The sequence below is a fragment of the Geotrypetes seraphini genome, chromosome 4 (genome assembly GCF_902459505.1).
Source record: "Geotrypetes seraphini chromosome 4, aGeoSer1.1, whole genome shotgun sequence".
NCBI classification, from domain to species: Eukaryota; Metazoa; Chordata; class Amphibia; order Gymnophiona; family Dermophiidae; genus Geotrypetes; species Geotrypetes seraphini.
The window spans coordinates 121,871,516-121,887,042 of NC_047087.1; the positions used below are offsets into that span (position 1 = coordinate 121,871,516).

The 15,527-nt window shown below is 40.8% G+C and overlaps 1 protein-coding gene across 6 annotated transcripts in view; it reads right to left on the bottom strand.

The window, feature by feature from the left end:
* The window catches only part of USF3 (upstream transcription factor family member 3), a 111,572-nt gene that overhangs the window by 26,174 nt on the left and 69,871 nt on the right, over positions 1-15,527 (bottom strand). The window contains exon 7 of one of the 6 annotated variants that reach the window (XM_033940159.1): positions 2,123-2,294. The exons of the other annotated variants lie outside the window; for them this stretch is intronic. The gene's annotated coding sequence lies outside the window, so the exon portion shown is untranslated. The remainder of the gene's footprint in view (positions 1-2,122; positions 2,295-15,527) is intronic. 6 annotated transcript variants of the gene reach the window in all.

Below are 15,527 nucleotides of genomic sequence, written 5' to 3' on the forward strand. Positions count from 1 at the left end.
CATCAAATAATATTGATGCGGTTGGTCATACACCTTGAGGACATTGCTCAATATGCAAACATAGTACGACCGTTGAGAGGTATGAACATCCTGTCACTGGAACTAAGATCAAATTGAGAGAGTACAGTGATTGTCAAATTTCTCAGGTGATTTATGCAATTATATGTCCATGTCAGAAATGGTATATTGGCAAAACTAAGCGTATGATCAAGACTAGGATGATTGAACACAGGAGTTGTATCAGCAGGAATGTACAGTCAGCACCAATTGTAGAACACTGGTATGAACAGAGCCATTGTATTGATGATTTAAGATTTTTTGTATTGAGAGTGATGAGAACAAAGTGGAGAGGAGAAGATTCGGACACCTTACTTATGAGAGAGGAACAACGTTTCATCCACAATTATAATACAATTAATCCATATGGTTTAAACATGGAACTTGATTTGAGACCGTTTATGTAAAAATTTTTGGTGCATTCATTGATATTTTTTAGAACCATATTTCTTTTTAGGCACATTATTTTTTTGTTTTGGTTTGTTTTATTCACCCACTTTTTATACATATTTTATATGTAGAATATTGTTATTCTTTTTCCCTCATATGAGTTTTTTTATTTTTGGTGCAGTTTTTTTCCTTCTTTTTTTTTTTCCTTTATTCCTTTTTAATCTGAGTATTTCATTGTTCTCTTTTATTGGATACATTGCCATTCCACTATTGTTTCCATGGCTTGCCTAGTGAGGTTAACACGTTAACGTTTGGCAACCATTTTAATTTTGTGACACATTTACTATATATTTAATCTGCGTGACGATCATCCGTTTCACTTATCAAGTTGCAGCACGTCATTTATGTGCCTGCACTATTTTTTTTACATTTGTCTGTTCTATATTTCCGGTCCCGCATTTGTTATTTCGTCTTCAGCTCCTCTCCTGCTTTCAGGCTTGCCACCGGTTTTTTGGCGGACATATTTGTTGGATTACGCTTTCCGCCCCCCCCTCCTCTTCCCCCTTTTTTCATGTCCTAGTTCATCCCCTTTCTGTATGTTGTTTAACTTTCTTGGGTCTGCGGTGGTCATTTCCTCTCTTGTTTCTCGGTTCACTATCGTCCTTGGTGGACATATTTTTTGGATAGTCACACCCTCCTTTTTTAGCGTTCATTTTTTTACTACATGTGGTTTCATCATTATATGAATTGTGCTTTATCTTCTTGTATTTTATAGACTACTTTTATAAAAGGTCATCATTTCTTTTATGAGGGGCAATCAGTGATCGGTTTTTAGCATTATTGTTTTTATGTTCTTTTGTTGTTATTTCTAATACGAGTTTTTAATTGTTTTTTGTTTAATTCTTAATTTAGTAGCTGCATGTAGAGAGTGATTGCGTCTTTCTATTTCATACAGTTTTCTGATACACCCGTTGAAGACTCATAAGGTATGCTTTATACTTATTATGTTTTATGGAATCGATTTGAGATGTTCATTCAGCTTATACGATTATGTCCTTTTAAAGATTCAATATTTTCCCCTTGCCTTAAATTATATTACATATAATGCACTGCTTGACAATAAGGATATTTATACCTCTTTCTTGTATTGCTTTAGTAGTCTTATACCTTACTCCTATATTGTTTTATACCATCATATGTTTTTAAAGTTTTTTAGAAGGCTGATGTTTTAATATGATTTGCATTTTTATTGTGATTTGAGGGTTTTTTTCAAACACTGTATATATATATTTAGATGGTATATGATATATAAAGTATTAATATATGCATTATCATTGGTGATCAATTCATATGTATTTATTAGGCTTATCATGAATTCATATGTCTATATTTTAGTTGGATTATTATGTACTTGTGATTACTTTACTGTTTTATGTTTAAATTATACATCTTTTTTAATATTTAATGTATTTTTTAAAATATATTTTTATTAATATTGTGTATGTTTTTAATCTGTGTATCTATGTATGTACTTGTAGACTCCTGAGGCAGGCCAGTTGGGCCGAAACATGTGCATGTTGGTTCGTTGAGTTATTGGATGTATATACGAGATTTTGGAAGAATAAAGGCATTTGCATGTATCAGATGAGTTGAAGGACACTTTTTTGGTGCTCACCATTCTGATTGGGACAATTCCACTCTGTTTTTGTGTTATATAACACATTGCACATAATCGGAAAGGCATAATGAAATGTCTGCTTTGGCTTCAGTCCTGGGCTCCTCACACCATCATAAAAGATAACACAATCAAAGCAACATGAAGCACAACTGTTTCTTCCGTCCTTTATCTGCCATACAGGTGGAGGGAAAACAGAAAATTAATATGCATATCACACAACATATAAAGCAAACAAACCAACCCGGAAATACTACTTGAACGTGAGAACTACCCTCCACTGTGGTATCTATAGGGTTAAGTTACACATTCTTATCAATTCAAATTCTTAAACAACTCAGACAGTGAATTTTCCATGCTTTCAGCGTGTGTGTCCTCGCCAACGGATTAACTAAGAGGATTTTCAGCTAGTTTCAGGGTACTTTAAAATCTATTTGAACATGCCTATTGGGCTCTGCATTTGCAGTAGCAGAGATAATTTGTACATATTGTCCTAGTCATTGTTCATTAGAAAGATTAGGTGGAGTGAATTCCCCTGTTGTGCCTTGCCAGTGCTGAAGATAGTCCGGCAAATAGGGTAAGTCTGGAGCATAATCCTTGCAGTAGTTATTCTGACCATCGTTAGTGGGAAGGGGCATATCATGGCCGCGGTCTCCTTCTCTACCACCCCCCTGATCATATCGGCTCCAACACTCACTTGCACAATGGCCATGCTTATTAAAATTGAAACACTGCACTCAATATTTATCCTTAAAGTCTACCGGCCCCTTCTTCTCTGTCAGGTCCCCGTCCGGTACCCCGCATCCCTCTATAGGTAGGTCCAAAGTCTTGGGGATTTTGGGGCCATGAGGTGTTATTCTGAGCCCATTGAATCTGTGCAAGCTGAACTGTTTCTTTTTGTGCCTCCTGTACTGCTTCTTTCACCTGTGTAATTGTATCAGTAGGCTTCTGTTTATTGTCTACTTGTGCTTTTTGTGCTTCCTGTCTTTGTATTTTACACAATAAGGCCTTTTTCTGGAGTTGCAATAGTTTTCTCTGATCTTTATTGTCAGCTTCATCTAATGATTTTGAGTAGTGTATCATGTGAGAAATGATTTCTGACCAGCATTTGCCTACCATGCTGACAACACTTTTAGGCTTCGCATTTTTGAGTGTCTGAAAGGCTAAGCTCTTCATGTTATCTTTGGAACAAGGGTCCCCTATTTGCGATTCACACGTGTTCTTAAAATCCTGAATGAAAGAGTATATGTCTGTTCCACTTTTGTATTTTAAGGAAGTGAGCTTGGACATGTTCTTCTCATCTGGGTATTGGAACCTCAAGGAATCCCACACTGCTGATCTGTTAATGTTAAATCTATCGCCGTTAAAATTTTTAACATCAATTGAATAATTAGCAATGCCAGCGTCGGCAAATATATCAGCGGTGTCTTACCTACGCTGATATATTTGCAGGGAACAAACATCTCCGTGAGCTAACCCCCATTGGGATGTGATCTGCTCAAATTTAGATATCAAAGTGGAAGCTCCCGCCAGCATACGCGGAAGCTGAGCCTCAACAGAAAACTTATCTGCAAAGTCCTATGCTACATAATCAGTTTTGATCTTCCCTGTGTTAGTTTAATCATAACCGCTTCTATGAAGCGATCCCATTCCTAATGTTTTATCCTCTCCCCCCATTTTCATTCAACCCTTTTTTTTTTCTCTCTCTCCCCTCTCTTTTTTCTTACTTATTATGTAACTTTACCCCTCCCCTTCTCTTTTATCCTCACTCTCAAGTATGTCCTGTTTATGTTATTAATTGTACACCTCTACTACTTCTCTTTATAAGTGCTACAATCCTTTATTCCTATTTTTAATATTTTATTGTAAACCAGCTAGATACCGGTTGATGGTCAGTATACTAAAAACTAATAAACTTGAAACTTGAAATGGGGCCTGAAATACCTGCAGTGGAGTAGATTGTGTAGGAGGTGGTATTGGGATATCAGCGGGAACTGGTGGGACAAGATTAACTGAGATAGGAGCGGGTCGCAAAATACAACTAACATGGCCAAATCTGACAATGCATTTACGGCCAAGCGCACAATCTTTAGGGTTAGGGCAATCATTAAATTTTCAGAGCGAAGTAAATGGAGCAGGTTTAGAAACTAAAGTCCTCCCATCATTTCGGAGGGAGCACAAAGCTTCTTTCCACTGCCTCCTTTTCAGGTGTACCATTAGAAGGAACACTGGATGAAGTAGGGGCAGATGAAGAAAGGTCGTCAGAAACTTGAGCAAGTCGCACAAGGTGATCCAAGTCCCGTGAATGCTGTTCGCAGGCTTCATGCAAAAATTCAGGAGTGACAATATCATGGGGGCGTTTTTTCTGTAAAATGATAGTGCCTTCAAATGGCTGCGCATGAGTAGGAGCATGTGAGACAGATGTGTGTAATGCGGTGGGTTCAAACTTTAGAGTTTTCCAAAGTCAGTCTCTCAGAACTACGGTGTTTAACCTCAGGCGTGTCCAAAGTAATTAAAGGCTGTTACTGTCAGCAAATCTTTGCCAATTACTGGGGCAAAGGTGAATCTCTCCTAGAGTACATTGCCACTTGCAGCCAGAGAGAAATATGATTGTCCCGAAGCTTGAATGCATAAGCATAAGTCTCTCTTAGAAATATAACTTTTGGGGGTGTCTTCCGCCTACAATTTATGCAGGTCTCATTCCGGATTCTTCTTCTGCCTACATCTTCATGCAGGTCTTAGTCCTGATTCTTCCTCACCGTGACAACCAATTCCCTGCTAAAGTCCTTCCTCCTGCCACAATGAAGCAGTAATTTAAAGGTTCATTTTAGCTCCATTCAATCATTCATTCTGTTTTGGTGGGGCTTATATATGAACTAACATATATATCTTGTCTCTCTTTGGTAATATTGCTCTTTGCAGCTTATAAATAGTATTTAAAATTATGTCTCTTTCTTGTAATGCTGTATTTTGAGAGGGCATAGGATGAAATTGACAGGTGGTAAGCTCAGGAATAATCTAAGGAAATACTTTTTTTTACAGAAAGGGTGGTGGATGCATGGAATGGTCTCTTGAAGGAGGTGGTGGAGACAGAGACTGTGTCCGAGTTCAAGAAAATGTGGAATAGGCATGTGGGATCTCAGAGAGAGAGAGAGACCAAGATAATGGTTACTGCAGATGGGCAGACTGGATGGGCCATTTGGCCTTTATCTGCCATCATGTTTCTATGAAATGCATAAGAAAGTCTCTTATATGCCTGTCCGTAACTTCTATTTTATAACCATGGCTTCTCTGCTAATTGCTTAATCCAATACCTGCCATGTCTCCACAGATAGATTGACTGATGAGATTAAATCAAAACCAGGCTCCTCACTAGCCCATGACAACTCATTCCCTGCTAAAGTCCCTCCTCCTGCCATAATGAAGCAGTAATTTAAAGATTCATTCTAGCTCCATTCATTCATTGTTTTGAAAATTTACCCTTTTTAAAAAATTCTTTATTCATTTTAATAGCCAACATAAAGTGCAACAGATTATCAAACAATTAACACAATAAACAGCACTCGGAATAATCAAATGATATAATAAGTCTCAGTGTTCTCCCCAGGGCTTTTTAACCGGGCGGTCCGCCCAGCTAATTTAGATTACTGCCCAGCTGTCATCTATCAGGAATCCTGCTGTTGCAGTCGCTCAACATAAAAAAATTCCCTCCAAATACCATCTCTCACCGGCTTGGAGATTCGAACTCATGCTTCAGGGCTCTAAGGTATGCGTGCTGGATTCCCTTCAAAACCGGAAGTTACGTCCCGGGGCGGGGGAAGAAGAGAAGGGAAACCGGCACGCATACCTTAGAGCCCCGAAGCATGAGTTCGTTATGGGCTAAGGCAGGAGACAGGCAGGAAACTGGTTAACAACGGATGGAAACTTACAACTTGCTTTGGGCTTTTCTCGCTGCCGGGTCCTGCCTACTTTCTGTTTCCGCGAAGGCAGGACCCGGCAACGAGGAAGGCCCGAAGCAAGTTGTAAGTTTTCATCCGTCGCTGATCTATGCCTAATGACGCAAAAAAAGTCACGGCGCAAGGGAAGCCTCCCTTTCTCTCACTTGGAAACTTCACCGCAGCGCAGGATGCCTATGGTGCAGGACAGGACACTGAACAAATCAGACCTCGCACTCTCTACCACACTGTCCCACACCTACGTCGTAGCGAACAAGGAATCTCCGGGAGCTCGAGTAGGTGATGTCATTGTGCGAGGGGGGGGTTGCCGGTAGTAGAAGTCAGGTGGACTGGTCTGGCCTTGTACTTATAGGGGTGTGAGTGACATATTACTCCATGATTGATATGACTGATTACTAGGTTTCAAAGGGCCAAAATTCATTTGTGGATATGTTTTGATATTTTATATTTAGTAATTTGTTACTGGAAAAATGTGCAGGTACAGTAGTACTGTGGTATTTTTTTCCCCCCAGGATTTGAAGTTACTGTAAAGTTATTTAAAGTTTGTTTAGCTCTTGTTAGCATAGTAATTGTGAATCATTTCTAACCAAAATTTGTATGTCTACTCAGTAAACAGGGATGTTCAAGATGCTGAGTGCACAAAAAGAAAAAAGAGGGAGAAAAAACTTAAAAAATGGTGAACTTATGTCATATGAATATAAAGGAGTGAAAAAGCTAATATAAGGGGCCTGTATGCAAAAACTTAAATAGCTATGTGTAGAAAATAGCTCGGTTTGCATCTTGGAGATTTTTAAAATTCAATTTTTAAAATTGAAAATGCAAAATTATGCCAAAATTTCTGGGATGCGGTCATTCGTCTCCCTTCCTCCCAGCAGGTCTACCATCTCTCCTCCCACACTAGGTCCAGTTAGTGGAATGCTTTTTTGTTTGGGGGGCCCAAAAGCACTGCCCAGGCTCCACCCCAGACCCAGCCGCCATACTAATAATAGTACTAATTGTAAATGCCATTTCTTCCATTCATTTTTCACATACACACAATATAATCTTATTAATAATACATAATGGTGACCACAAAATTAAACTACACAAAGCACACTCTTTTACCCCTCCCCACCTTGCACTGCATTTCTTCCTCTCTCCTCCACCCCCATGTGCTATGTCCACCATCTCTCTCTCTCATTCCTTCCCTTGCTGTAAAGGGAGTGAGGAAAGAAAGATAGAGGGATCCAGGGTATATCGCTCCAACTCCTTCTACTGCCACATCCAACATTTCTCCCTCTCTCATCCCCCCCGGATTGTGCAGCATCTTTTACCCCTGTCCACCAGCCCCATGCCCAACATTTCTCCTTATATTCCCCCTCCCAAGAACCATGCAACATCTCTTCCTCCATTCCCTCCACCAGGTCCAACATTCTTCCCTCTTGCATCTGTCCCGCTGTTCCCTCTCCAACACCACATCCAACATTTCTCCCTCTCATCTTTCTCTACCTTACTACTCTCCCACCAACATGTCCAACAATTCTCTTCCTATGCCCAACATTCTCCTCTTTCTTCCTTTCCCCATGTACACCATTTCTTTCCCTCACACCCATGCTCAACAATTTTCCCTTTCTATTCCCTCCTCCACCTCAGCATCTCTTTCCTTCTATCCTTCCATGCTATGTCCCAAGTTCATGCCCCTTCCCTCCCTTCCTTCTGTATCCCAAGTTTGTGCCCCCTCCCTCCTTCCTTACTGACATTTTCTCTGTGTACAGTGTGCTTTGTGTTTTTTTAAATTTTATTGCTGGTAGATTATTTTGACTTGGTCATTTTAAAAGTAACTCGCAAGCCAAAAAAGTGTGGGCACCCCTGCTGTAGAGCCATTTCTTATATGACTGGATGAACTTATATTTATCTTTTTTTTGTTAGTTGTTTAAATTCATGCAGAAATAAAGGGCTAGATTGAACCTAATGACTTCATTAACGTCTTTCCCTTTTTTAAACCTCTATACCATTTGAAAGAGGGCAAATATCTAATTATTCCCTTCTAGAATTTGATACTTCTTAAATTTAGTAAAAATATTCTGGCACAAGTGTCAAACCTGAAAAAGGAAATCATATTGAGCATTGGAAAATAATAATAAACTAATAAAAAATAGTACACATTTAGGGCTCCTTTTACTAAGTTGCGATAGTGCGCTTAGCGCACGCAGAATTACCATGTGCACTAGATGCTAACGCCAGCATTGAGCTGGCTTTAGTTTTCCCGCTTAGCGCGGGGGTTTGCGTGTGCTAAAAATGCTAGCGCACCTTAGTAAAAGAGGGGGTTAATTTTCCCCATCCCACCCCACCCGGCTACTTTTTCATGCCACCCGGCTGGAAAAAATTTCTGGGGAGAACACTGTAAATACATATCTCCCCCCCATACCCTCCCGCCCACCCACCCCTCCTGGATGTGTAAAAATGATTCTATACAGAACAAAGGTTAATACTAATGATCAAGTCAAACAAAATTTTGTTAATGGATCTCAAGTTTCTTTGATTTTATTATAGCGTCCCAATTGTAAAGAATTCATATGTTCAAACTTATAAATCTAGCATAAGGATTCCCACCAAAAAGTAGAGTTTAACCTATCTCAGTTTTTGGTAATAAGCTGCATAGCAACTCCTGTCATGATGAGCAGTAGTCTATTCTTATTTACAGTTATTGGGCTCTTGTACATTAATAATGTTCAAACAACACTACATTCATATGACAAAGATAATGGGGCTTCCAATATCATAGTGATTTGACCACGTATAGATCTCCAAAATTTAAGTATCAAGGGACAATAAAACAGTAGATGATTCAGTGTCCTTATATCAAGATGACAGTGTCAGCATCTATTAGATTTAGAACTATCTAGCTTTTGCAAACAAACAGGGGTTCAAAAAAAATTTTATATAGAAAAAACCAAGACTGTCTCATAGATGCTGACATTGTATATCTCATCCTCCAGGACCAAATCCGTGGCCATTGAGTAACAGAAAGTTGTTGCTTAATCTCAATGCTCCAAAATGTCTCAAACTATTTTTAGGTTTTTAATTTAAATGTTCAGATATTAATTTATACCACTTGGCTGCCTGATGCCCTAGCAAATCTGTCTGGAAGAATAGGCCCGGCAAGCTATACTGATTTTATAAATTTCGCCACTAAGGGAACCCTTTTAAGAACATAAGAATAGCCTTACTATCCTGTAGCACTTGCAAGGCCCTGCCCTTCGTGTGTGGAATCCCCCTGGTGAGTTTACATTACCAACTTACTCTCCTTTTCATTTTATGAGACTTGCCACCATTATTTCACTGATCTGTCTTGCACCATCATATTCAGGACAATTCACACTTATTTCTCACTCCGCTTCTCCAATACCAATTTCCCCATCAACCTCTCTCTCCATCCTAGAACACTTAACTCCCCCACCACCATACCACTCACTTTTCAACTTCACCACCTCACCTCTTGTCCCTCACCCTTTTCTGAGCCATACAACTACTCTACTTTCTTCCTCTCATTCAGACATCCCCACTCTACCTGTATACACCTCGACCACAGCGTTGCCCCCGTGCCTCTCCCACACTAATTCGTATTCTCCTACTCCTTTTCTTGCTCTCTGCTGGAGAAATCAATCCTAACCCCAGTCCTCCCAATCAGCCCTCAGACTACTCATGGGGATCACACCACAATGCAACCAATCTTATTTATGTTCTTTTAAACCCCTTTTCCTCCTTGACATCTTTTTTTTTTTTTTTTTTAAATATATTTTAAATTTTTATTAAGTTTTCATAAAATACAAACAGTCTCATAGCATCTCAACATACAAATCGTGAGGCTCCAATTTCCACCCTTTCACTATCTAATACAGCAACATCCTTACTAACAAAGGAGCACCACCCCACACCGAAATCTCAAGAACAGAAAATACCTCCTTACCCCTATAACCCATCAAAAACACCACCTTCCCCACTCCCCCTTGCAATTCCAGAAAAGGGGGCAAGTTGTGTGTTCAATGCAACCCAAACAATTCCATCCCCCTCCCTCCCTTCCCCTCCCAAAACAACCACTTCATCCCAAACAAAAAGGATCAAAAGAAATCAAAGATTTTCTTCCAAGTCCACTCCTGGTGTTCAAAATAACCATCATGTTTAGCAGCAAGGCGTTACATTTGCGCTAATTTGCACAATTGAAGATTCCAAGTCTCTCCTGTCTGTTATGCTGCTTTTCCACTTCCGAGCAATGAGACATTTGGCAGCCGCCAGACCCATGCGAACCAACTTGGTCCGCCAAGGAGTCAATCTAACATTGTGCAACCCCAACAGGCAACTCTGGGGTAAATATTGAACCAGATCTTGAATCCAGGTAATCAAGGTAGTAGTAACATGTAACCAAAACAATTGAATATCAGAACATTCCCATCAAATATGTAGAAAGGTACCCTTGTCCCGGTTACACCTCCAACATACATCACTAATCTGGGGATACATACGATTCAAACGCACTGGGGTAAGATACCAGTGCGTTAACACCTTGTAGGCATTTTCTTGGCCAAAACATTGTGGGAAGCCTTTTGGACCTCAAGACATATTTGCACCACTCTTCCTTTTGAAATGAGACCCAAATCCCCCTCCCATTTTTGCATATTTGGATATGAAATGACCTCCTGCCCCCGAAAATAACGATATAAAATTGAGATCAGCTTGGACACCCTCCCCAAAAGAAGCCACATATTTTCTAGATGTTCAGCATTCTGTGGCAACTCTCTCACCTATCCCATCCTCCCTGCCATTCTTATGCGCCCTGTGGAATGCCTGTTCTATCTCCAACAAGATTACATTCATCTATGACCTTTTTATCTCCTGAAACCTTCACCTGCTAGCACTAACTACTCTGCTTCAGCTGCCGCCCTATGTCATGGAGGATACCTTTTCTCACACACACCCCTCGCCCAGATTACCATGGAGATGGCGTTGGACTCTTACTCTCACCATCTTGTAAATATCAATCCCTTCTCCTACCTCAATCTCACTGTTCTTCCTTTGAAGTTCACTCCATCCATCTATTTGCTCCTCTACCACTGAGAAGAAGTCATTTACCGACCCCCTGATAAATCTCCTTCCTCACTGACTCTTGGCTCTCCTTCTTTCTCAAATCCTCCTCAGTGACTTCAACATCTATGTCGATGATCCTTCTGATTTCTATACGTCCAGATTTCTCACTCTAACGTCCTCATACGATCTACAGCTGTTATACACTGCCCCTATGCACTAGGAAGGCAACTGTCTCAACCTTTTTCTCTCCTCTAAATGCTCTATCACCAAATTCTGCATCTTGACTCTTCTCATCTCTGACCATCAGCTGCTAACCTTCACAACTCGTCACCCTCCTCACAAAACCCGACCAATCACTACCCATACATTTAGGAACTTTCAAGAGTATTGACCCTGACACACTCCACAACTGTCTCATCCCTCCTTTCATCTACAATGTTGTACAAGTCTGTCAATGAAGCTGTCCTCTCCTATAACTCCATTCTCTCTTCTTCTATTAATATCCTTGCCCTTCCTATTTCACGTTCTGTAAGACGTACCAAACTCCAGCCCTCGTTGACCCTCAAGATCCATTACCTGCGCTCCCTGTGCCTGAGCTGCTGAATGTCTTTGGTTTAAATCCCGCACATTTGCTGATTTCAGACACTTCAAATCCATGCTGACGTCCTTCCAATTTACCCTCTCGCTTGCCAAACAAGAATACTACAACCGTTTAACCAACTCTCTTCATGCCAAACAAGAATACTACAACTGTTTAACCAACTCTCTTCATGCCAACTGGCCTCTCGGGTCCCCACTGGTCCCTCTGGTTGCCAGCTTCTTGGCTCCAGCCGGTCCCTCGGATTCCTCCTCTGGTCACCACCAGTTTCTCACACCAGTCTCTCCACCAGCCACTGTCAATCCAAACTTTCCCGGTACACTGGTTTCTTCACAGATAACTCACTGAGGACTCCCCCGGTCCTTCAGGCACTTCACTGAGGACTCCCATAGTTCCTCAGGCACTCTCTCTTTTTGAGTACCCTCCAGGTCACTGATATGCCCTCTCACTGACCCTCCCCTGGTTGTCAAGCATGAAGGCTCTCCAGTCCCTCCAAGCTCTACCAGGTAAGTTAATACAGGGCAGGGCAGGGTCTCTCACTACTGCACTGTGCCCCCTGTCAGCACTGATCAGCACTGGACAACACATCTACTGCACTGGGCCCCCCTGTCAGCACTGGGCTTACTGGGAATTAGGCCGAAGCCAGCATTCCTCCCCCAGAAAGTCACCCAGCTCCCGAAGGAGCTCTTAGTTTTCTCTGCTCAGGACCTGTCCTTTTCAGCACCACTGTTCCATCAGGGTAAGCGGACAGCTTCCAGCAGCCCTTGCTGGATGGTATGCAGACTAGCTCTTTCTTTCAGCTGCTCAGTCTCCCTCCACTGGCCTGGGAGAAGAACTTCACCCTATCACAATTAGGTTCTTATCTTTGATAATCCTTTTTCTTGTAAATCCACACTATTCCTAGACAAGTTGGTTATATATCTCATCTTGCGATATCTCTTGTAGGAAGCTTAATTTATATACTTTTCATCTTCTCTCATACCTCAGGATTGCCCTCTGACTTTCAGTTGGTACAAAAGCAGACCTATAGGACACAGAAAGGTGAGGGGTATGGGGATATTACCCGAGAAACAAGTCTTATCTACTCATATCATAAAACTGCATAGCAATCATGAACTATTAAAACAGACTGCAGAAAACTGATAAACCATAAAATCAGAGGAATTAACATTGGAACATAAGTCAAGGAGCCTAAAATAGTGAAGTGTCTCCCAGGATCCTCAGCTACCAGGAGTACCCAACAAATACTGTCTACAATTAGGGAAGAAACTAATAATTCTAAAGCTGATGTTATCCATTTGGAAACAAATGACCTGGCCAACAACTCCCCACTTGCAGCGCAGAAAGCCATTTGGGAGCTAGGGGAGGGCTTAAAACCTTTTATAAAGACTGTAGCTTTTTCAGAAGTATTGCCTGGAAAGGAAGAGGAAAGAGTTAAAAACACAGAGGACTTCAAATAGGTGGCTCAAAGCCTGTGTCATCAAGAAGGCTTTAGGAACATAGGAGAATGGGGAAATACATGGAAGAACACAAAACTATATTGTACTGATGGGCTACATCTGACTAGAGCAGGAAAAAGAATCCTTGCTGAGAAATTTAAATAATATGTTTCTAGGCGTTTAAACTAGAAAGTTGGAGTAGCATATGTATGAAGGACAATTATGGAGGCTACTCCCAGCAAAAGACAAGATGTGATGGTAGTAAAGATTGCAACATAAACAATATTAGCAACTCAGTTCTTAGCAATGCAATAGAAAGCAAAACAAAACATAAAGCTATATAAAAAAGGAGATTACCACTGAAAAATAGCTGGAAAGCAATGACTACGAACACTCACAGTCTAAGAAACAATGTTCATGATATGCAAGCTCTGATGTTAGAGGCACACCTGGATATTGTTGCTATCACAGAGACATGATTCAGTGAATACAAACATACAGGGATATAATCTTTTTAGGAAGGACAGAGATGGTCAAAAAGCTGGAGGAGTAGCTCTCTATGTAAAGATCGATAGCCAAACGAATGAAATGCAGGGGACATGGGGAGAGGAAGAAGCGAAATAGATCACTCTGAAAAGAGAAGATTAAACTTTCATCTATGTGGGTGTAGTCTACAGACCTCTGACTCAATCACAGCAAATTGATGAAGGTCTGATTGCAGATATTCAAAAGTTTGGAAAGAAAGAGGTGCTGCTGTTGGGTGATTTCAATCTGTCGGATGCGGACTGGAAAGTTCCATCTGCAGAATCGAAAAGAATTAGAGAGATTGTGTATGCCTTTCAAGAGGCTCTGCTCAGACAAATGGTGATGGAACCCATGAGGGGAAAAAGCGATATTGGATCTGGTCCTCACAAATGGGGAGAGTCTCTCTAATGTTCGAGTGGGTGCCCACCTGGGAAGTAGCGATCATTAAAACAGATTGGTTTTATATAACAGCTAAAGTAAAGAACGGCCACACAAAACTCAAAGTCCTAGATTTTAAACATACAGACTTTAGTAAAATAGGAGAGTACCTAAAGAAAGAGCTGTTAGGTTAGGAGGACATAAGAGAAGTGGAAAAATAGTGATCTAAGCTGAAAGGAGCAATAAAAATGGCTACTGACCTTTATGTGAAGAAAATAAATTTTTAAAAAAGAAAAAGAAAATCGATATGGTTCTCCAAATTAGTGGCGGAGAAAATAAAGGCAAAAGAGTTGGCGTTCCTGAAATATATAGGAACTCAAGAAGAGGAGTATAGAAAGGACTACCAGGTGAAACTGAAAGAAGCCAAGAGAGAAACGACCGGTGAAAGCGCAAACGGAAGAGCAAATGGCTAAAAATGTAAAAAAAATGGAGACAAAATTTTTCAGATATATTAGTGAAAGGAAGAAGATGAAAAATGGAATTCTGAAACTAAAGATGCTAAGAACCGATATGTGGAGAATGATAAGGCAAAAGCAAACATGCAAAACAAATCCTTCTGTTCTGTGTTCATGGAAGAAAATCCTGGAGAAGGACAGAGATTGTCGGCAAAGTTACACATGAAAATGGATTGAATTTTTTGACCATATGCTAGATGTAATTTACTTAGATTTCAGCAAAGCAGAATGAGTCATGCAGCCGAATTCTGGACGGACTGGAGGGGAGCAATAGAGAATGACACGGGGAAAAAATCTGTCCCCGTCACCGCCCCGTCACCGGCCCACCATCCTCTGCACCGCCCCGTCACCACCGTTCCCTTCACCGCCCCGTCACCGTCACCGCCACTGCCATCCCATTCACCGCCCCGTCACCGTCCCCGCTGCATCCATATAAGCCTTAGTACTGTAATATTTAGCTTATTCCTTTCTTATAAATCAAAGTTCCTGCTGCTGAACTAGAGAAAGAGATGTTCAGCTGGCAGGGCTTTGTTTATAAATTTTTATCAACACAACTAATATACTATTTTATCCTAAAGCAAAAAATAAATAAATAAATATAATTTTTTTTTCTACCTTTGTTGTCTGGTTTCTGCTTTCCACATCTTCTCATTGAATTCCTTCCATCCACTGTGTGTCTTCTCTCTGCGTCTTCCATTTGCTGTTACTGTGCCTCTCCCTTAACCCCCCCCCAATTGGTCTAGCACCCATCTTCTTCCCTCCGCTCCCGCATATTCTGGCATCTGTCTTCTTCCCACTCTGTCTTCCACATTTCCCTTGGGGGTCTGTTCCTCTCCACCCTCCTTCAATGTCTGTTCTATTCCTTTCCACCACCACCCTTCCCTCCCTCCTTTACCATCTGTTCCTTTCTACTACCCTTCAGCTCCTCTC